The following is a 22953-nucleotide window of genomic DNA, read 5'->3' as shown; positions in this document are numbered from 1 at the left end:
ACAGGACTATATAACATGATGTCAGTGAGTAAAAACCGAAACATTTTAAAAGGATTTAATGCTGGATCAAATTGGAAAAAAAAAACAACCGTCATTAGTCCCAGAGGGAAAGAAAAGTGGAGTGATTGTGTGAAAATGTAATGGTCGTCTTTGTAGTAATGGGCGCAGAGCTCCAGTCCACGATGAACTGGGAAGCTGATAATATCATAGAAACATTTGAGAAGTTTGAACAAAAGTGTATGTTGACATTCAATATCTTTGTAAAAGGCACCAGTGAAGACGAAAGTGGCAGCTATACCCTTTTTCAATAACTTGTTTAATAGCTGGGAGATGGGTGAGGATGCCAGTAAAAGCCCAGAGAAAAGTTTTGAAAAATTCAGCCCACATCTACAGCCAAAGTCAAAACACTGATCCACCGTCCTTAATTTCAAAACCTGAGGCAGGAACCAGGTGAGCCTGTTGACAATTCTGTAACAAGATTTATAAAATGCAGTCAGAAAATGTACATTCAAGAAAATGGGTGTAAGCTCATTTTGGCTTCTGCACAACCTGAATTACAAGAAAATATAACTGGAAAGGAACAAGCTCACAATATTGCAGGCTGTAGATACTGCCAGACCACACAAAGCCATGAGCAGACAGATGAAGATGCTGACTACTCAAATGTGTAGCCTTCAGTTAAGTCACGAGAGAGGCAACAAGGTTAATGCAATGCAACAGCAACAAAAGAATGCACATCAGACAGAGAGAACGATGTGCAGGAGCTGTGGATGACCCAAAGGTTGACGGACAGAAGGAAATGTCCCACATTTGGGTCCAATTGTTGAGCTTGTGGAAAGCCTAATCACTGGAAAAAGATATGCATAACAGGGACAGAGGGAAGGATGGTGGTAGAAGAGTTATTAGGGACAGAGCCATAGGGCGAATGAGAAGAAAAATAAATTGAAATATCCATACGCTGGAATGTGACATTGAGTTTGAGAACAAAATAGACAGAGGAACTACACAACTGCATGAGATGGCTGGATGTGACAGTTCCCAGAGAAAATAAATTCACACAACCATTCAGATCAGGAAGAGAGTGAGAAATAAGTCCTTGAACATAAATCTGAAGCTGAAGGTTGATACCTGAGCACAAAGCAACATCATTCCGCTAATTGTATATCAGTATACCAAAAGATCTTTCCTGGAAATATGAAAGAAAGTGGTTGTCCATGGAAAGATGCTCTGAAATTGAACAAAGTCATGCTGAAGATTAAACTGAGATTTAAAATTCAACAACAACCCAAATCATGAAGGCACACAAAGGAAAAGATGTTAACTGTATGTTCTTACATGATTGAAAAACATGGTCCTGCTAACCTGGGGTCGAATATTTGCGAAGAACTGCAGCTGATCTCAGAAATGTGAAGGAGGCAACGCTGAAATCTGAAACCAAAAATAAAATGCTGGAAAATCTCAGCAGGTCTGGCAGCATCTGTAGGGAGAGAAAGAGCTAACGTTTCGAGTCTGATGACTCTTTGTCAAAGCCTTTGTCAATGGCTCTTGTTGAGTCATCGGACTCGAAACGTTAGCTCTTTTCTCTCCCTCCAGATGCTGCCAGACCTGCTGAGATTTTCCAGCATTTTCTTTTTGGTTTCAGATTTCAGCGTTCGCAGTAATTTGCTAAGAGTATTCAGCCTTTATACTCTTCCTCAATTATATTTCTTGGTTAACCCCCAAAGCTGTGAAGAATAACCCATGCTAAATATGTGAACAGTGCTAATAAAATGTGAACCTGCTTTGGTGCTGAGTTATCGTTAGTTTTCTGCTGTGACAGAGCCTTTTGCTCAGTTAGCACACAGTGAAAATATTTTGGACAATGCACCTGCAATTTCTGAATTTATATGACTATGTCTGAGGCCCTATTGGTGATGCAGAGCCTGGCAGAGAATTCCTACAGGACATAATTTCACCATTTTTTAAATTAATTATTGATTTGGAGGCATCATTGGTCAGATAGTCATTTATTACTCATCACTGTTGTTCCTAGAAGGTGGTGGTGGGCCACCTTCTTTGTGGTGGGTTGATGTGTCTGAGGAGCTTTCTAGGCCACTTTAGAGGACAAGTTATAAGTCGACCATGTTGATATGAGACTCGAGTCCCATATAGGCCAACAAAGTAAGGGTGGTAAATTTATTTCTGTTAACGAACAAATGGGGTTTTTACAATGTGAGCATGATTCCGATTCTGGGCACCGGAAGGTTGTGAAGACTTTGTTAGAGGCTTGAGAAGAGGTTGACTAGAATGTCTCCATGGATAAGCGAGTATAGAGAAACTGGGATTGTTTTCGTTCGAGCCAAGAAGCCCGAGGGAATTTGGCGGCTGTGTATAAAATTATGAATGGTTTAGCTAGAATAAATAGGAACAGTTTCCAATGGCTGAAAGGAACAATATTGGACGGCCCAGATTTAATTTTTTTTAAGTTGATTGGTTAAAAAAAAACAGAGGCATCACGAGGAAAAAGCTTGACACAAAGTGTGGTTAGGATTTGGAATGCCTTCCTGCCCTGATTTGTGCTGAAGACAGATTCAAATTAGTGCTCTAAAGGAAATTGGATAAATACTTTGGAGAAAACAAATATAGGGAAAGCATGGGGCGCGATTCTCCACAACCACGATGGGTGGGAGAATAGCGGGAGGTCTGCTCCCACATCTCCCGCTATTCTCCCACCCCCCCCCCCTCCCCCCCAATGGCGTATCCGGTTTTGCGGCACGCCGCTCGGAGAAACGCGGGTTGCCGTCGTGAACATGGCGCGCCAGGTAAGTGTGGGGCCTGTGGGGGGCGGATCGGGGATCGAGCACCATGACCGTGCTCGGGAGGGGATGGGCCCGCGATCGGTGCCCACCGATCGTCGGGCCGGTGTCTCAAGGGGACGCACTCTTTCTCCTCCGCCGCCCCGCAAGATCAAGCTGCCCAACCCGCGCATGCGCAGCTGACATTCATTCTTGGCGTCATTCTTGGCGCGCCGGACCTTGAAGCCAGGGACAAGGTCCGGCGGCTGAGTTTCCCGGTACGGCCCTCCTATCCCCCCCAGGGAGGGGAGAATAGGGGGCTGGGAGAGGCTTCCGACGCCGTCGTGAACCTCTCCGGGATTCACGACGGCGTCGGGTCTTGCGGAGAATTCCGCCCACGGTGTGGGGGTTGGGTGTAGTGTGTGGCTGCACTGATTGGATTTCTTTTCAAAAGAATTGGCACAGACTCGATGGGCTGAATGGTTACCTTCTTTGATGCAATGTTTTATTACATAGGACCCAAAGTGCATCGCAAATGCGCCAGATGGGTTCTTTCGAGTGTTAAAGGGTGGGTTGGGGGATGGTGGTGCAGTGGATATACGACTGCAAGAACAGAAGGACCGAGCTTATGATTTGTCTCCCTAGCCCTGGTTCCTACAGAACCATACACAAGGAATGCACTTATCCTTTCCATACAGTGCAGCAGTCACTCCACTTGAAACATCTTCATTAGTTGTAAAGCACTTTACAATGTCCGGAGGCCGGGAAAGACACAATCTAAAGCAGATTTTTTTCTTTTAATGGTATTCCTTCTATTTTTAGTGTGCTGCTGCTCTGGTACGAGGTTTAGTAGGGTCCATATATTTGTTGTGGCTCATCTCTTGAACTCCAGCAGAGTCACTCCGTAACAAAGTGGGTTTCCTATTGTTTTAGAAGGAGAAACACTATCTGGGTTCCAATGCTGCAGAGAGTTGGAAATGAAGTGGCGTTTGCATGATTACAATCTGTACGGATAGACAAGAGTGTCTCCGCGCTGCGAGATGCCATAAGGCCGTAATGATGCCATGATTGCTGCAGAGAGGGTGGCAGATCTCTGTGGGTCTGAAAGTTTATTTCCTGCTCAAGTTTAATCATCATGCAATCCTATGTGTGTAGACTACAGGAAGAATGTACGTTTGAGTCAGGCTGTCAGAATGTTTCAGGGCTTGATTTTCTCTCCTCTCTGGAACTCAATGCTGCCAGCACCTCTCCGCCACCTTTCACGAGTGAAAGTTCTTTTTTGTGAAAGCTTACACAGTAAGCGTTGGCAGGTTACTCAACAATGAAGAGCAATATAATTGACTCCAGTTATATCTTCCTTCAATGGTCACGCATGTATACTTGCCAATAGCAGTCACCAACAATTTCTTGGACCTTGTATCAAACTCGCTTTGATTCTGAGCATTTTATCTGCCCAAAACTGGAATTGCGTATGCTAAAATTATTTATCAAATGTTAGTATTCTAGTATTCACCCCACCCCAACCCTGGAACTTTTTGTACCAGGATGTCTTTGTTAGATGTTTCTGTGTAAATCCCACCCATCGGTGAAGTCTGGCTTTGATTCGTTTTTTTGACGCAAAGCTGGGCCCAGAAGAAAAGCAAAATAGGAATAGCTTAACATAGGCCGACTGCGGCAGTAGGGCTGAACAGGTGACACTTATACTTCATTGATCTAAACTAACACATTAATAGCTATAGTTGGAAAGTTACTGTATAATAAACTTGATATGTAGAGCAATTTTCATATTTTTTCCATGACTTTGGATGTTTTGAGCATGAAGATTGGCTTTAAATTCAGTATGAATGTGAAACTTGTGTATTCATTTCTGCTGTGCTGTTTCTGAGAACTTGGCTGACTCGTGGCTGAGATAATGGCATTGTTCCAACAGGGATTGAGTTACTTACAGTATTCCTATTTATGTGGGACTTTGAATGTAGGCCCTAAGTGTATTTGTTACTGTAAATAACAAAGTGAATTGCATCCAGTTTAAAATAGGAAGTAACTGGAACAATGTGAATTAATTGAACATAATTTACCATTCATGAAAATGGGCTGAAGTGCTTTTTGTTCAAGTGTTTTACAGACCTGGCAAAAGAAGTCTTGAGTTCTACTGGTGAAGTTAGGGTCACTTGTTGCTGCTGGATATGGAAAGGGAATTAACAATGAAAGGCAGGATTGGTGAGCTTTTACTGCTATGATTGTAGGAAATGTGGGAATAAACCGTTGCTTCTTGTATGTGCATGTTTGTGTTGGCTGTGAAACAGATTGCTTTCAAAAGAAGCCATTCATTTAACAATGAAAGATCATTTGTTTTTGAAAGCAGTGGCCTTTCTCTCACTTATCAGCTGACTGGTAGTATGGTTCCTGTGGCGTGATGATTCAAATGTAGTTGAAGATATTCCCTGATAATCTTTCCCTCTGGAATAAAGATCCTGTAGACGAAGTGCCGATGCAGTGGAAGTTCCTTTCCCATTCTTCATCATGTCTCTGAGCTCTCATATTTTCAGACCCATACGTACCCCACCCCCTCACCACTCCTGCTATACATTTCTGTTTTCAATAAGCTGCTTTTCTCTTAAAAACACACTTAAAGATGAGGGAAATTTTAGCCTTTTGAGGGGTGGCTTTCTTTTATTTTTCAATGGATATGCAACCAGCAATATTCTCTCTTTCACTGTTTAAAAACGACGACTCTAATTTTTTCTTCATCTTATTGGTCTACACTGCAACTCAGCGGAGATTGGATTTTAACCTCCTTCCCTCTGCTCCTTGATGATGGACTGACATTGCAGAGCCACCATGTGGGGACTCGAGGCCTATATTAGAAATGCTTGGTCCTGATTTTCTCTTGTTGAAACCTTGTGTCTTATGACCTTTGAACAGCTGTTGGAGCAGTTGGTGATTATAACAGAAGCTGGCAAGTAGGCCACACCAATGCCTTTATGCTAAGTGGCACAGGGCTTCTTGCATTAATGCGTAAACCACAGCTTGTTTTTCAGCCATTGTATAACCCCCCTTAGAGGTGCCAGCTTCTGCATTTGATTTTATGGTAGTTATGTTGAACCCGGGATGAACTCGCTTGTGCAGAGATGAAGGAGAGCTGCTTATTAAAATTCCATGCTTGAACTCAGCTTGAAACCGGTAGGGAATTGCACAAGAATTTCAGTGAGGAGAGTACACAAAAGGCTGCTTTAGGAATGACTTCACCACTTGATATTTGCTGCAAGAATTGGTTGCTGAAACTTTTATCAGAAAGTATATTTAAAAATGCGGCAAATTGTGCAGCAGTTTCCACAAAGCATATATCATTAGTAGCCAAGAAGGTGCCAGATTTGAGCTCTGGACCATGCTGAACTAGTTGATCTCATCTACCACAGTGAAAAAGGCTTTACAACTGGCATCGGTGCCCTGAATTGGAAAGGGGAAAATAAGCCAGTGTTTCCGTTCCTGATCCCTTTAGAGCAACCTTTGCTAAAAATGTTTGTGTGAGTAGATTGAATGAAGATAGGATTGGGCTCAGCTGTGATATTTTACACAATGGAGTAGCTTGCCAATGTTCACTGTCTGGGTGTACAAATGAATAGTACCCGCTTGGCAAGGTAGAAGAAAGTGCCTGTCACCCATGGAAACAAAGAGCAAGGAGTCAATGCCTTGTTGGGGTGGGGGGAGGGCACAGGGGAAAGGGACTTGAAATTAAAGAGACACAAAGTCAATTAAGCAGCAGCTGCTGTATGAGTGCATATAACCACTGTTGAGCAAGCTGCAAGGTGCTGTGCTCTTCATCTCCTCTGAATGGAGAATTCGGAAGTTTTGTTTTCCTTCAGTTGCACTGGACTGTGCAATTGTTCATTGAATGTCTAAGTGCTGGAAGCGATGTTGTATCCTTGTGGATGGGTTTACCTACAGCAGTGCCGACACTCCCCCTCCTGGCATACACTTAAAAGCCGCAGCCATGCTCCAGTATCTGATGTGAGTGCTCAGTGGTCAAATACCCAGGCTGCTGCTACAGTAGGTGCCAGCTGCTGATCGCTGAAAGAGCTAATTGAGAAACACTGCATTCAAGTATTTCCCCAATGTGTAGAAAAAGAAAGGACAATTACATGGCTGATTCCATTGCACCAGTCTGATTTTTATCATTTGCCATGCCGTTTATCCCAGGAGGCAATTTAAATATTATAATGAGGCTGGGAGTCTGACATTTTGGCTAATTGGGTGTCCCAGGTCTCAGGAAACCTGAAAAAAGGGAGGCAGGACAGCTTTGGGGAAAGAGCACAGCTTTTGGGCTAGAAGGTGCAGGACTGCTTTTTCCCTGTTCTCCCACCCCCTGCTTCTTTGGAATTGGAACCTACCACCATTAGATTGGCAGCCAGAGACCTAGTCCACTGATTGGGAATTAGAATTAATGTCCCCCTCACAGCATTGGAGATCAGAGTACCCCCTCCCCTCACCCAAATTACATGGATCAAAGCCACCCTCTCCCCTTTCCCCTAATATTAGCGACAGGCTCCTTAGCTTTAGCTGCGAAATGATGCTCCCTACCTGACTGGAAACCAAGTCGGGTGCGGACTGACCTCCAGATGAGCCTCCTGCAAGAATAGAAATATAGATGTCATGGAGTTAAAGCCCCACAGCATGAGGATCAAAACTCGCCATCTTATTTACCAGACCTATCCCTGCCAATATCACGACCATAAAGCCTGAGACTGCATTAAAATGTCCAGGCAGAAATTAAATAATAAATTTTATGGTTTTTTTTAATACTACAGAGTCAATTTGTGCCTTTGTCACCTTTTAAACTTAACTATCTCAACCCATTTGAGTTTGGTCACTGACATTCTATCCTCCATAAACTTGAGGCAGACCTAAACAGTGCTGCCCATGTACTAACACACCAAGTACCCTATCACTCACTCCTGTGCAGTGATCTACATTCGGCGGGATTCTACGGTGCACCTGCGCCGGCAGCGGGATTCTCCGTCCTGCCAGCTGGCCAATGAGGTTTCACATTGTGGGCATCCCCACGCTGTCGGGAAATCCCGGCCATGGGTGAGTTGCCGCCGTAACGGTGATACCCGACAGCGGAGAATCTTGCCCACTGGATCCTGCTGAAACTAACTCTTGATTTTAAAATTCTAAACCTTGTTTTTAAAATTCTCATCCTTGTTTTCAAATCCCTCCATGGCCTAACACTTTACTATATCTGTAATCTCCTCCAGTCCCTCAATTGCCTGAGATGCCTATATTTTATCTAATTCTCTCCAATTTTAACTGCACCATTGGAGATGGCTGTGCTTTTTGTTGCCTATGCCCTAAGCTCTGAAATCCTCTCTGCCTCTCCAGCTCACTTTCCGCCTTTATCATAGAATGTACAGTGCAAAAGGAGGCCATTCGGCCCATCTAGTCTGCAGCGGCTCTTGGAAAGAGCACCCTACCCAAGGTCAACACCTCCACCCTATCCCCATTACCCAGTAACCCCACCCAACACTAAGGGCAATTTTGGACACGAAGGACGATTTATCATGGCCAATCCACCTGACCTGCATATCTTTGGACTGTGGGAGGAAACTGGAGCACCCGGAGGAAACCCACGCACACACGGGGAGGATGTGCAGACTCCGCACAGACAGTGACCCAAGCCGGAATCGAACCTGGGATCCTGGAGCTGTGAAGCAATTGTGCTAACCACTATGCTACCGTGCTGCCCACAAGTTACTTTAAAGTGCCCTTTAAGTTACTCCTTCAAATGCACCTCTTTGATCAAGCTTCAATCATCTGACCTAATATCATCCCATATGGCTTGGACTCTTCTGCCAGCAGGAAGTATTAATCACATGAATGCTAAAAGATTCTGGCTCGAGAGCATCTTTTGCCTCAGTCTGTCTGGTATCTTGGGTCCGGCTGCAGGGGAACTGAACAATCTGCCCATTCTAAGACCAGCAACATGTTCTACTGTCGTGGAAGTCACGGCCAGACTGGCAAAAATGTGGTGCTCTCCAGAGGTTAATGTAAGGAGGAACATTGATGACCTCGACCTTGGGGTATGGGGCACAATTTCAAATTTGCAGATGATATGAAATTCACAGTATTGTGAACTGTGAGGACGTGTAGAACTTTAAAAGGGCATAGAAAGGTTCGTGGAATGGGTTGGGGGGGGGGGGGGGGGCAAGGGGCAGATGAAATGTATTGCAGCAAAGTGTAAAGTGAGTCATTTTGATAGGAACAACACAGAAAGGCAATATAAACTAAAGGGTACAATTCTAAAGGAGGCACAGGAGCAGGGAACTGGATGTGCAGAAATCTTTGAAGGTAGGAGGACAGGTTGAGAGAGTGGTTAATAAAGCATATGGCTTTATCTATAGGGGTATAGAGTACAAAAGCAAGGACGTTATGTTAAACCTAGATTGGCTGCAACTGGAGTATTGAACCCAGTTCTGGGCGCTACACTTCAGGAAGGATGTGACGGTGTTGGAGAGAATGCAGGAAAGATTCATGAGAATGGTTCCAGGGATGAGGAACTTAAGTAACAAAAATAAATTGGAGAAGTTGGGAGAGGGATTCAAAATCATGAAGGGTCTGAACAGAGTAGATGGAGGGGAACTGTCCCTGTTGGTGGAAAGATCGAGAACAAGAAGGCATAGATTTAGGTAATTGGCAAAAGAAGCAATGGTGACACGAGGAAAACGTTTTCACTCAATGGTTACAATCAATGGTCACTGCCTGAGAGTGTGGTGGAGGCAGTGTCAATCAAGCATTCAAACAGAATTGGATTATTATCGGAAAAGGAAAGTTGCGCAGGACTACAGGGAAAAGGTAGGGGAGTGGCACAAGATCAATTGCTCCTTCAGAGGCCCAACACAGACATGACAGACTGAATGGTGCTGTAACCATTCTATGGTGCTATGAAATTTCTTCTTTATTTCTGAGGCTAGACAGTGTTTTGGCACAAACGGAAGTCTGCACAATGGTTCAACCCTATCTAATGGAAATAGATCTGTATCATAAAAGGAACATCAGAAGTGCTATTTAGCGACATGCTTGAAATGAAAATGAAATGAAAATCGCTTATTGGGATTTCCGGTTGCGACTATGTGGAGCTAAGCCGCACGTTCGGCAGCTCCCGCCAGGAACAGACCTTTGGGCTCTTTTAAGGGCCCCCAGCGGTACTTGATCGACGATTCCCGACGTAGGAAGGTGTCAGCAGCAGATCCCCAGTATTCTATGGTCTGGACCAGGAGTGGGGCCAGCAAAATAGCGGTGGCAGCGCCTAGAAAAAAGCGGGGGAAGAAAAACAAGATGGCGGCCGGCGGAGGCCTCGAGGAATGGAGGCAGTGGGCGCAGGTGCAGCAGGAGACTCTCCAGCGCTGTTTTCGGGAGCTAAAGGTGGAGCCGCTAGACTCGCTGAAGGCTACTACGGACAAGCTGCTGGCGACGCAGACAGCCCGGGGGTGGAAATCCGGGAGCTCCGACAACAAGCCTCCGAAAGAGAGGATGAGGCTGCGGCCCTCGCGGTAAAGGTGGAGATGCACGAGGTGCTCCATAAGAAGTGGCAGGAGCGGTTCGCGGAGATGGAGAACTGGTCGAGGCGGAAAAATTTGCGGATCCTGGGCCTCACGGAGGGGCTGGAGGGGTCAGACCTGGGGGGCCTATGTGGTCGTCTTGCCGAACTCGCTGATGGGAGCTGGGTCCTTCCAGAGGCCCCTGGAGTTGGAGGGGGCCCACAGAATGCTGGCCAGGAGGCCCAAACCGAATGAGCCGCCACGGGCGGTGCTGGTGCGGTTCCACCGGTTCGTTGACCGAGAGTGCGTGCTTAGGTGGGCCAAGAAGGAGCGGAGTAGCATGTGGGAGAACATGGTAGTGCGGATCTACCAGGACTGGAGTGCGGAGGTGGCTAAGCGGAGGGCCGGGTACAACCGGACGAAGGCGGTGCTCCACAGAAAGAGTGTGAAGTTTGGCATGTTACAGCCGGCGCGTCTGTGGGACACCTACAAGGACCGGCACTTTTAGTTTGAGTCCCCGGAGGAGACGTGGGCCTTTGTGCAGGTCGAGAAGTTGGACTGTAACTGGGGGTCGGGGGTTTGTAAATAACCGTGTTAACGTTTGATGGGGGGGTTCTCTGTTTCATGCTGTTTCATGCTGGTTGTGTGTTGTTTCTAGGGCGGGTGGGGCGCTGTCTTTTTGTGCGGGTTCGGTGGATGGGCTCGAGATGGGGGGTAGATTTGGACTGTGGGGAGCTGGTGGTGGTGGGGCCGACAAGGGGAGCTACCCTGGAGGAGGTGGGGTCGGGCAGGGGGAAAGCGCGGGCTTTTCTTTTGTTTCTCGCGCTGAGGGTGGATGGGGGCGGGGTCGGAGCTGAGAAGCACGGGCCTTTTTCCCACGCAAGAGCGGGAGGGGGAAGAGGAGGGTCTGCTGATGGGTATGGGGGAGGAGAAGTAACCCCACGTTGGGAGGGGTCGGAGGTGTGGCGGGAGCCGCTGGGGTCAGCAGAAGTTAGCTGGCTCACGGGAATGCTATGGAGGAAGTAACACGGCTGGGAGGGGTCCTAGCCTTTGGGGGGACGGGTTGCTGCTGAAATGGCCAGGAAGGAGCTGGAGTATGCAGGGGGGGCCGGGGTGGGGTTTGCCGCCGTGTGGAACGGGCCGGGTGGGGGGCGCTGGCCTGGGGCGGGCAGGCGATGGGTCATGGCTAGTCGGCAGGGGAGGGGTTCAGGGAGCCCACTGATCCGGCTGATAACTTGGAATGTGAGGGGGCTGAATGGGCCGGTCAAACGGGCCTGGGTGTTTACGCACCTGAAGGGGCTGAAGGCGGACGTGGCTATGCTCCAGGAGACGCACCTGAAGGTGGCGGACCAGGTTAGGCTGAGGAAGGGATGGGTAGGCCAAGTGTTTCATTCGGGGCTGGATGCACAAATCGGGGGGGGGTGGCGATCCTGGTGGGAAGAAGGGTGTCGCTTGACGCGTCGAAGGTGGTGGCTGACAGTGGCGGGAAGTATGTGATGGTGAGCGGCAAGTTGCAAGGGGAGCGGGTGGTGCTGATGAATGTCTATGCCCCAAATTGGGACGATGCAGGTTTTATGCGGCGCATGTTGGGCCACATTCCGGATCTGGAGACCTGATATTGGGGGGGGACTTTAATACAGTGCTGGATCCCCCATTGGATCGATCCATGTCCAGGACGGGCAGGAGGCCCGCGGCGGCTAAGGTGTTGAGGGGGTTTATGGACCAGGTGGGAGGGGTGGATCCTTGGAGGTTCGCGAGGCCGAGGGCCAGGGAGTATTCATTTTTCTCCCACGTGCATAAAGCCTATTCCTGGATCGATTTTTTTGTTCTGAGCAGGGGACTGATTTCAAGGGTGGAGGATGCCGAGTATTCGGCCATAGTCATTTCGGATCATGCCCCGCACTGGGTGGACATTGAGCTGGGGGAGGAGAGGGACCAGTGCCCGCTCTGGCGCCTGGAGGTGGGGCTGCTGGCGGATGAGGAGGTGGGCGAGTGGGTTCGGGGGTGTATCAAGAGGTACTTAGAGGCTAATGATAATGGGAATGCTCGAGTGGGGACGGTTTGGGAGGCATTGAAGGCGGTGATTAGAGGGGAGTTGATTTCCATCCGAGCCCATAGGGAGAGGGGAGACCAATGAGAGAGGGAAAGTTTGGTGGGGGAGATGGTGAGGGTGGACAGGAGATACGCAGAGGCTCCGGAGGAGGGATTGCTGAGGGAGCTGTGTAATCTTCAGGCCAAGTTCGACTTACTGACCACCAGAAAGGCGGAAGCTCAGTGGAGGAAGGCACAGGAAGCGGTGTACGAATATGGGGAGAAAGCGAGTAGGATGTTGGCGCATCAGCTCCTTAAGCGGGGTGCGGCCAGGGAGATTGGTGGAGTGAAGGATAGGGGAGAAAATGTGGTGCGAAGGGGGGTGGACATTAATGGGATCTTCAAGGACTTTTATGGGGAATTGTACTGGTCCGAACCCCCGGTGGAGGGGGGGGGAATGGGGCGCTTTTTGGACAGGCTGAGCTTTCCAAAGGTGGAGGAGGGACAGGTGGAGGGGCTGGGGGCGCCGATTGAGCTGGAGGAGCTGGTTACTGGGATAGGTTAGGACCTTTAACGAGACAAGGGAGGGGGGGGCTTTGCCCCCGACTATGTCACGGGCGTTGATTTCCTTGATCTTTAAACGGGATAAGGACCCCCTGCAGTGTGGATCATATCGGCCGATTTCGTTGTTAAATGTGGATGCCAAGCTGTTGGCGAAGATCTTGGCCACAAGGATAGAGGACTGTGTGCCAGGGGTCATTCATGAGTACCACACGGGGTTTGTGAAGGGAAGGCAACTGAACACCAATATACGTAGGCTTCTGAATGTTATAATGATGCCGGCGGTAGAAGGAGAGGCGGAGATAGTGGTAGCATTAGACGCGGAGAAGGCCGTTGATAGGGTTGAGTGGGGGTACCTGTGGGAGGTGCTGGAAAGGTTTGGGTTCGGGGAGGGGTTTGTCAGTTGGGTGAGGCTGTTATATGAGGCCCCGATGGCGAGCGTAGCCACGAATAGGAGGAGATCGGAGTACTTTCGGTTGTACCGGGGGACGAGACAGGGGTGTCCCCTGTCCCCCTTGCTCTTTGCGTTGGCAATTGAGCCCCTGGCCATGGCGTTGAGGGAGTCGAGGAATTGGAGGGGTCTGGTGCGGGGTGGGGAGGAGCACCGAGTGTCACTTTAAGCAGATGACTTGTTGCTATATGTGGCGGACCCAGTGGGGGGAATGCCGGAGGTGATGAAGATTCTTAGGGAATTTGGGGGCTTTTCAGGGTACAAGCTCAACCTGGATAAGGGCGATTTGCACCCGGGGGATCAGGAGGAGGGGATTGGTAGGCTCCCACTGAAAAGGGCAGGGAGGAGCTTTAGGTACCTGGGAGTCCAGGTGGCTAGGAGCTGGGGGGGCCCTACACAAGCTTAACCTCACTAGGCTGGTGGAGCAAATGGAGGAGGAATTTAAAAGATGGGACATGTTGCCACTGTCGCTGACGGGCAGGGTGCAGTCAGTCAAGATGACGGTGCTCCCGAGGTTTTTGTTCCTGTTCCAGTGCCTCCCCATTCTTATCCCGAAGGCCTTTTTTAGGAGGGTCAACAGGAGTATTACGGGATTTGTATGGGCACATGGGACTCCGAGGGTGAGAAGGGTTTTTTGGAGCGAGGCAGGAATTGGGGGGGGGGGGGGGGGCCTGGCACTGCCCAACCTCTGTGGGTACTATTGGGCTGCCAACGCAGCGATGGTGCGGAAGTGGGTAATGGACGGGGAAGGGGCAGCATGGAAGAGGATGGAGATGGCATCCTGTGTGGACACGAGCCTGCAGGCGCTGGTAACGACGCCGTTGCCGCTCCCTCCAATGAGGTATACCACGAGCCCGGTGGTGGCGGCTACCCTCAAAATTTGGGGGCAATGGAGACAGCATAGGGGGGAGGTGGGGGGCTCGATGGAGTCCCCAATACGGGGAAACCACCGGTTTGTTTCAGGGAGCATCGATGGCGGGTTTCTTGGCTGGCACAGGGTAGGTATTAGGAGGTTGAGGGACCTGTTTGTGGACGGGAGGTTTGCGAGCCTGGGTGAGTTACAGGGGAAGTTTGGGCTCCCCCCGGGGAACATGTTTAGGTACATGCAGGTTAGGGCGTTTGGCAGGTGGAGTGGTTCCCTCTGCTGCCCCAACGCGGGGTACGGGACAGGGTGCTCTCGGGGGTGTGGGTTGGAGGAGGGAGGATTTCTGACGTGTACCAGGTAATGCAGGAGGTAGAAGAGGCCCCGGTGGAGGAGCTGAAGGGTAAATGGGAAGAGGAGCTGGGTGAGGAGATTGAGGAGGGGACGTGGGCGGATGCCCTGGAAAGAGTGAATTCCTCCTCTTCTTGTGCGAGGCTTAGCCTCATACAGTTCAAGGTACTACATAGGGCTCACATTACCGGGACGAGGATGAGTAGGTTTATCGGAGGCGAAGACAGGTGTGCTAGGTGCTCGGGGAGCCCAGCGAACCATGCCCATATGTTCTGGGCATGCCCAGCGCTGGGGGAATTTTGGAAGGAGGTAGCTAAGACGGTGTCGAGGGTGGTAGGATCCAGGGTCAAGCCAGGCTGGGGACTTGCAATTTTTGGGGTTGCAGTGGAGCCGGGAGTGCAGGAGGCAAAAGAGGCTGGTGTTCTGGCCTTTGCATCCCTAGTAGCCCGGCGGAGGATTCTTCTTCAGTGGAAGGATGCGAGGCCCCCAAGTGTGGAGGCCTGGATCAACAATATGGCGGGGTTCATCAAATTGGAGAGGGTGCAATTTGCCCTGAGGGGTTCAGTACAGGGGTTCTTTAGGCGGTGGGGGGGGGGGGAGAGGGAGAGGGGGGGAGAGGGAGAGGGGGGGAGAGGGAGAGAGAGAGGGGGGGGGAGAGAGAGAGGGGGGAGAGAGAGGGGGGGGGGAGAGAGAGAGTGGGGGAGAGAGAGAGGGGGGAGAGGGGGGAGAGAGAGGGGGAGATGGGAGGGGGGGTTTGTTTTGGGGAGGAGAGAAATGTGTACATGTGTTTATTGAATATGTCGGGTGCTTATCTATTTCTTCTTTTTGTAGTTACTGGGGGGGGGGTTTGGGTTTGGGGGTTATTGTGTTTTACTTTTTTTGTTGTTAATACTGTTTTCTTGTTGATATTTTCTGTTTTTGATATTTTGTGAAATCTTAATAAAAATTATTTAAAAAAAAAGAAAATCGCTTATTGTCACATGTAGGCTTCAATGAAGTTACTGTGAAAAGCCCCTAGTTGCCACATTCCGGCGCCTGTTCAGGGAGGCTGATACAGGAATTGAACCGTGCTGCTGATGTCTTGGTCTGCTTTAAAAGCCAGTGATTTAGCCCAGTGTGCTAAACCACCTTTGTAACACCTTTGAGAGGAAAAGAGAACAATCACGGGCAGACCTCAGGACCCATGTTGAGATAAAAATAGATTTATTAAGTGCCTACTGATGAAGTTACTATTTAAAAACACACTTTCATAGATAAAATCCTATTCTACATTTAACTTCCCTCAATAACTTATAAACACAGCATTTGTATTCATAGTCTCAGTTTAAAAACTTGGGCGTGATCGACCCAAATGGGAACAGAGTCCCATAACGAGTGTGTTTAGCCTGGTGTTTTCTGGCGCTCAGAAGACCGAGAAACCCCACGCTATTGAACGGGACCTTGTTCCCATTCGGTTAGATTCAGGGCCTCAGCAGGGAGCTCCCCAATGAGGCCACACTTAGTTTTCTGCAATTAATGGCATCCCGATCTCTCGACGGCGGACACGACCACCCCCCCCCAAGCCCCAACTCACCTCTCAGGGGGTCCTCAGGCCCCCAGCATTCACTGCACCTGTGCAGTGCACCCCGGGCCCCATCCCTAATCACAGTCAAAATGCAAGATGACAGTGCTGCCTGGGCACCTTGGCAGTGCCAGGCTGTCACCCAAGTGGCACGGCTAGAGTGTCAGATTGGCAGTACCAGTGTGCCAGGGTGCCACCCAGCCAAGAGGGCAAGTGCCTGTGGGTTTCCAAACCCCTGGGTGACTCCCACGAGTGCCGTTCCATCTGGTCCCCCTTTGTGGAGACCAGCACTGAACGGTGGTCACCCTAGGCAAAGGGGTTATATCCATCGCCTTGGTTGGATTGTGCGGGTGCCTATTAGAGTGAGACTAGCTGCCTCATTCTAATATATAGATTTGCTAAAAAGCAATCTGCCCAAAATGAATGGGATTCACATTGTGACGTCTTGCAAGATCAGTTAAATCTCACGAGGCGAGCTAGATAGATCCTGGACGAGTGATCTTCCAGCATCTGCCAGTCTGCCAGCTGCGTCACACTGCTCAGCCTTTCGGGCGTAACACTGCGGGTAGACTGCGTCCATTGTAAGGACTTGGAGCTGTCAAATTGTGAACTGTCAGGCATCCCACTGTAATAATGATAGGATCTGAAATCAGTCATGCAGCAATCATCTTACAATGTAATCCTCAAGTCTATGTCAACAGGCCAAGGGAAATAGTAAGTACTGTTTTTTAAAATCACTGCAGACATTTTCTTTCAAATATATAAAGCCAGGAGAATTAAAACCCTTGATGACACCCTTTGATAGTTCACTTAACAGCTCTCTTGACAGTTCCAATGAGTTTATGCACTTTTTGTGCACATTTGTGTCTACTTTTAACAATCTCAAAGGGCACCTGACCTCCCAAAGGGGTCCCGGGACCAGATCCGAAAGAGTACTTGAACTCTCATGTTTTGGCTATCACACGAGGGAAAATCAGATCTGACTGATTCAGCTGCACTTTAACATGTGCAGTTGATCTCCATTGTGGATATACAATTTGGAACCTGCTTCATCTTCCCCCCACCCACCCCCTCGAAAAATGTCAGGAGTTGAGTTTGGTGACAAACTTCTGATTACTGCCTCCGTAGCCATTTTATTAAGCCACTGTCATCCTCTGTGGGTCCTCAAATCATGGCTGCACAAATTATTGCCAGCACCTATCGCTACATCCCCCATGCCTGCTCATTAATTGTTGCTGCCTTTGACTATGGGCCACCTTGCCCTACAAGAGAGAGGAAAGTGTCCGTGAATGTGGGGCAACTCCATTGAGTGTGGAGCCATTGCCAGCTCATGCTGCTGCCAGATTGCACCTAATCTTTTGAAGGTTCAGTCTAGCTTTGACTAGTACAGACTAGTTTAAGCGCTGCTAGTCTGAAATGAACGTGAGCCCCCTGCTGAGGCATGCAGCCACTCAGCAGTGTGCTTTAGCGCTGGACTGTATTGTAGCATCATTTAAGCAGGCGATACAGATTTTATGTGCTGCCTGCATTGTGATGAATAGGTGCGTGTTAATCACACATTGTAATTCTGTGCCTGTTTTGAGTCGTATCCAATTTCCCACCACCCCAATATGTTAATATTATACAAGAAGTGACAACTACTGTAGCAATTTTCTAAGTGAGTTTTGCCTCAGTAACTGCTGGCACTCATTTTTTCAAGTCATATTATTTCACTATATACATGAGGAGTGCATAGGGCCTGTGTAAATGAATGTGTTTTGAGCGAGTTAAAATCCAGCCCTCTAGTGTTCCTAGTTGTAGTAATGTTATGATTGTGTATTTAAATAAGTATAGTCAGCTTCATTACAAATCATTCAGCTGTATGGAGAATAACAAATACCCTTGAGTAATCATGAGGAAGCATTTTCATCAAGGATGACTTTGGGTATTTTACAAATACCCTGAAGAGATTAATGTTATCCCTGCCTGGTATTTTACTAAAGTGCACTGTAGAGATGGTAGGTGTCATTAAAAAAAAAAAACTCCTCTTTCCTTCCTTTATCCAATAACTGGTGTCAACTGCAAATGACATCAGATGGGATTTATCATGCAGTTGATTACATTAAACTTGTTAATTTGTAAGTCCACATTGTGACAACATAGATATTGTATGGTCAGTGAAGGGTTAACAATTTTATGTAAATACATCTAATCACCAGATGGTGATCAAGCGTAGTCACATAGATCACGTGACACCCTTGATTCTGGGAGAAGGTTTTTAGTTGTGAGAGGGAGGAGTCATGTGTTCAGAAGATGTGTCGATAAAGTTATAGCATAGTTTATTTAGTAACGTTTGTACTTAGGAAGACGTTCAAATCTAGTTATAAGTAGTGTTAATAAATCAGATTTGTCAATCAACATAGCTTGATGTTCTTTGTTGAACACTACACATCAATGCCATCCTTATCAAGAAGCAGAGAAGATCACACACATGGGTGCTTAAGCAAGTGTTTCTACTGGCTATTTTATACTCCATTATACACTGCTAAAACTATCTTGCCTCCTTTTTCAGTTTTCACCGGTAGTTGTCTTCATTGTTGGTCTATTCCTTTCCCAAGCCCTTGGATATATACTAGAAAAGGAAAATAATGCATGACTATGGGGAAAGCAGGACAGTGGGACTAATTGGACAACTCTTTCAGAGAACCAGTGCAAGCATAAAGGGGTGAATGGCCCTCTCTGTGCTGTCTGATTCGATGATTTCTTTTTTTCCATTATACCATCATTCTGTTTACATTTAACCTTCCCGGGACGATTCCCTACCCAGCTTCATTATTTTATGGAGTTCTGTGGGGAGGTGACTGGTTGCGGAGCCACAACTGCACTGTCTCCAGCACTGATCTTTGCCCAAGTATCATCAGTAACACTGTCCATTCCCATGCCAATCAGCATGTTATATTAATAAAAAGTATATCCTCTCCATCTGAGCTACTATGCTGCTTGACCATGGCTCCTGACTCACTCCCAAGTTGCATTTACCCACCATGTTGCAGGACATTTGCTGTGGTTTGCACCCCCATTTAGAACAAGCCAAATGCTTTGATTCTGGTGGACTATGATATTAATGGCAGGCATGTAGCTGCTTTGCCGGGACTACTGTGGATAATCTGGAATGGTGACAGGCCATTTGAAGCTTGCCCTGATTCAAACATGAGGCATCAAGGCCCCATTCTAGTACAGTACAGGCCACTAGTCAATTGCATCTGTTGTTCAGAAGATGACATCTGCGGGTCTGACCTTCTCCTGAACTCTCTGAAGTCTACAGTGGCATTCTTGTCTCTTGCCTTTCAGTTCAAATAAAATGCACTTGTGATTTAATTCCACCCCCCCCCCCTCGCCTCCTCAACCCACTCCCCATGCCATCCAACTGAAACAGATTTTAATTGTTGAGAAATGTGTAGCCAAGCATGATATGGGTATGTAAGTTCAACACCATTGAAACGAGTACAGAAACTACTTTCATCTCATTATTGTGCATGGGAAAAGGATTTTTTTGTCACTCGCTCTGTAATGTTGCAATCGAGGCTCCTGATAGTATTTTGATGTAATATTTGAACACAAATTTACGATGGCAATTACATTTTACCAGGCCATTTAGCATAGTCTCTTGGCCCCGAAAGTAAGTCTTGGGAACTAAATAATTAAATCAGGAGGACTCGATTAACATTCGGTGAAATGTTGTTTATACTTAGAGGCTATGTGCAAGAGATAGGGGAATTGCACAATCTAATTGTTCTGTCTCCACTATGTGGCTTTTCTTCATTGGCTAGGCGTGGAGTTCCAGCTGAGGATTGAATGACCTTTTCACTCGTGGATTTTTATCATTCCAACGGACGGTATTACAAATGGTCGAAAGAAGGCAGATTTATCCCATGTCGCATTTAATAAAGTGATTCACCAAGGAAGATGCTAGTTTTTGTTGCACGGGGCTTCTTTTTGAAAGCAGAATTGCTGAGATGAAATTAAAGATGGCTGTCTGCATCATACTGGTTCTATTCTCCCCTAAAAGGGGGGCATTCATTATTTGAAGGATCACTCTCAAATTTGAGGTCCAGTTTTGCATTGAGCCGTGATTGTTTCTTTTGAAGTTATGTTATACCTTGAAATTTCTACGCTGCTCTTTCCAGGCTGTTTTGTTTTAAGGTGTAACACAGGAATTAGAATCTGCTCCACTCTTCGACCCATCATCCTATTGATTACTTTCAAAGTGTGGAGATCCCCTTTGCTCAGCCTATTATGCAAAGCGAGTTTCTGAGCCACAAGTCTCAGCTCTATTTCTGGTCTATTGATTTGAACCAGTGGGATGTGTTACAGCCAGGAAGGGGGTTGATTTAAACATCACTAATTTCTCCTCTCACTGCCCGTCCATCAACAGAAAGCTATTCTGATCTGTTGCCTTCTTTTACAAGCATTGGCATATTCTCCAACCTCTCAGTTTTGGTGCAGTTCAGTTTTCTATCGATAACCCTACAGCAAACCCGATGAACCTCAAAGGGTTAGTTTATTTGTATACACTCAAAACACAAGAGGAGGGTTGAAATTCACACACAATTTACAGTGCAGAAGGAGGCCATTCGGCCCATCGAGTCTGCACCGGCTCTTGGAAAGAGCACCCTACCCAAGGTCAACACCTCCACCCTATCCCCATAACCCAGTAACCCCACCCAACATTGACGGCAATTTTGGACACTATGGGCAATTTAACATGGCCAATCCACCTAACCTGCACATCTTTGGGGCGAGATTCTCCCATATGGGGAGAAATCGTAAGGCTGGCGTCAAATCCGGGCGGGTTTGACGCCAGCCCCCCCCTTCCCGACCGGGAACCGATTCTGGTCCCCGGTCGGGGCTAGCAGCCCGACGCCGTAAGCTCCGGAATCACGGCCTTAATGAATTTCGTTAAGCCCGCTTGCCTGAGTTAGCGCCGGCTGACGCGTCATATGACGTCAGCCGCACATGCGCGGATTGGAAGACTCCAACCCGCGCATGCGCGGATGACGTCATCGCGTATTTGCGCGAAACCCGCGCATGCGTGGGCCGGGATGCCCCTCAGCCGCCCCGCGAATGGATACTGCGGGGCGGCGGAAGGAGAAATAGTGCGCGGGCATCGGGCCCGCTGCCCGCGATCGGTGCCCACCGATCGCGGGCCCATGGCACCCTTGGCACGGCCGTGGTACTGCCGTGCCAATCGGTGCCATGGTTATAAAATGCGAGTGTTTACGGCCGTTTTTACGAATGGCCAGACCAGGTGTGTTTGCCGTTCGTAAAAACAGCCGTAAAGGGCTGGGAACTTGGCCCATCTATCAGCTGTGAATCACTGCCGGCCGTAAAAAAACGGCGGCAGCGATTCGTGTCGGGAGTTGGGCGTGGGGGGGGGGGTGGAGAATAGCGGGAGGGCGTCGGAACAGCGTGGCCGTAAAATTTTACAAGCCACGCTATTCTCCGCACCGTCGGGAGTGCGGAGAATCTTGCCCTTGGACTGTGGGAGGAAACCGGAGCACCCGGAGGAAACCCACACAGACACGGGGAGGATGTGCAGACTCTGCACAGACAGTGACCCAAGCCGGAATCGAACCTGGGACCCTGGAGCTGTGAAGCATTTGTGCTAACCACAATGCTACCGTGCTTTGCATTCATACAGTAAAATTGGGATAGAGAAAAGAAAGATTTACGGTGCAGAGACCAGAGAGAAAATAAATATTGTTTCATGTGGGTTCCAGAATCCAGAATCAAAGGTCAATGTGGTTTTGGAGGTCAATGAAAAACAATGCTGAATAATTGACTGTTCAGATGATGTTGACTTCAAACAATGAAAGAGGCATGCGGAGATGGATCAGTCTTGTAGGCAATGGGTACAGAATTTCCAGCAGAAGCCAAGTAGGTGGAGTCAGATGCCCAACCTGGGCTAGAGTTCCTTGCCTGTGAGTCTGCTAGTCAACTAATAAAAGTGCAGATTGAGAATTTGAAGTTCAGCAAGGCAATATTACTGGTTCCACAAGCCAGAGGTTCTTGTCACATAAATCCCACATCTCTGCACTGTCTTTGATAAAGGACATGTATCCCTCTCCTGAGTCCTCGTGATTGCTAAATGTCTCATTAAGAATTGGCAGGAAGATTGCAGGGCCCTTTGTCTTGGCAGACAAACAAGTTCCTGTTGGTCAGTCTGGGTTATGAAAATTCAGATGGCCTTTGTATAGCTCTCTTGAATTTGGTTTGTGGTGCTCACAATATATTTATTGAAAATGGAAAAAAAAGAAAATCGCTTATTGTCACGAGTAGGCTTCAATGAAGTTACTGTGAAAAGCCCCTAGTCGCCACATTCTGGCGCCTGGCCGGGGAGGCTGGTACGGGAATCGAACCGTGCTGCTGGCCTGCTTGGTCTGCTTTAAAAGCCAGCGATTAAGCTCAGTGAGCTAGCTTCAGGGATAGTAATATGCAAGTTTCTCCAATATGTTCAGGTAGTTCTATTGTTCGGGGTCACAGACAGGCATAGGTTCAACCCTGTGAAGACTTGGTCAGTTTTGTAATTTTTGAGATACCAATTAGTATATCGCTATATATTTAATTTAGAAATTATACAGGGGACACATGATTTGAGTGTGGGAGAGGCTGCATTTTTGCGAGCTCCGGCTCTGCTCATCTTTTAATCATTTAGAACATAGAACAGTACAGCACAGAACGGGCCCTTCGGCCCTCGATGTTGTGCCGAGCAATGATCACCCTAACCAAACCCACGTATCCACCCTATACCCGTAACCCAACAACCCCCCCTTAACCTTACTTTT

General features: G+C 48.0%; 1 protein-coding gene across 7 annotated transcripts in view; it reads left to right on the top strand.

The window, feature by feature from the left end:
- Window positions 1-22953, top strand: part of sorcs2 (sortilin-related VPS10 domain containing receptor 2) — an 840628-nt gene that overhangs the window by 186852 nt on the left and 630823 nt on the right. The window contains exon 1 of one of the 7 annotated variants that reach the window (XM_038792102.1): window positions 16824-16843. The exons of 5 other annotated variants lie outside the window; for them this stretch is intronic. The gene's annotated coding sequence lies outside the window, so the exon portion shown is untranslated. Of the gene's footprint in view, window positions 1-16823; window positions 16844-22953 lie in introns of those variants that run through there. One more of the 7 variants, XM_038792103.1, reaches the window with a different exon arrangement.

This window comes from Scyliorhinus canicula, chromosome 3 (genome assembly GCF_902713615.1).
Source record: "Scyliorhinus canicula chromosome 3, sScyCan1.1, whole genome shotgun sequence".
NCBI lineage: Eukaryota > Metazoa > Chordata > Chondrichthyes > Carcharhiniformes > Scyliorhinidae > Scyliorhinus > Scyliorhinus canicula.
This window is presented reverse-complemented; position numbering and strand designations above follow the sequence as displayed.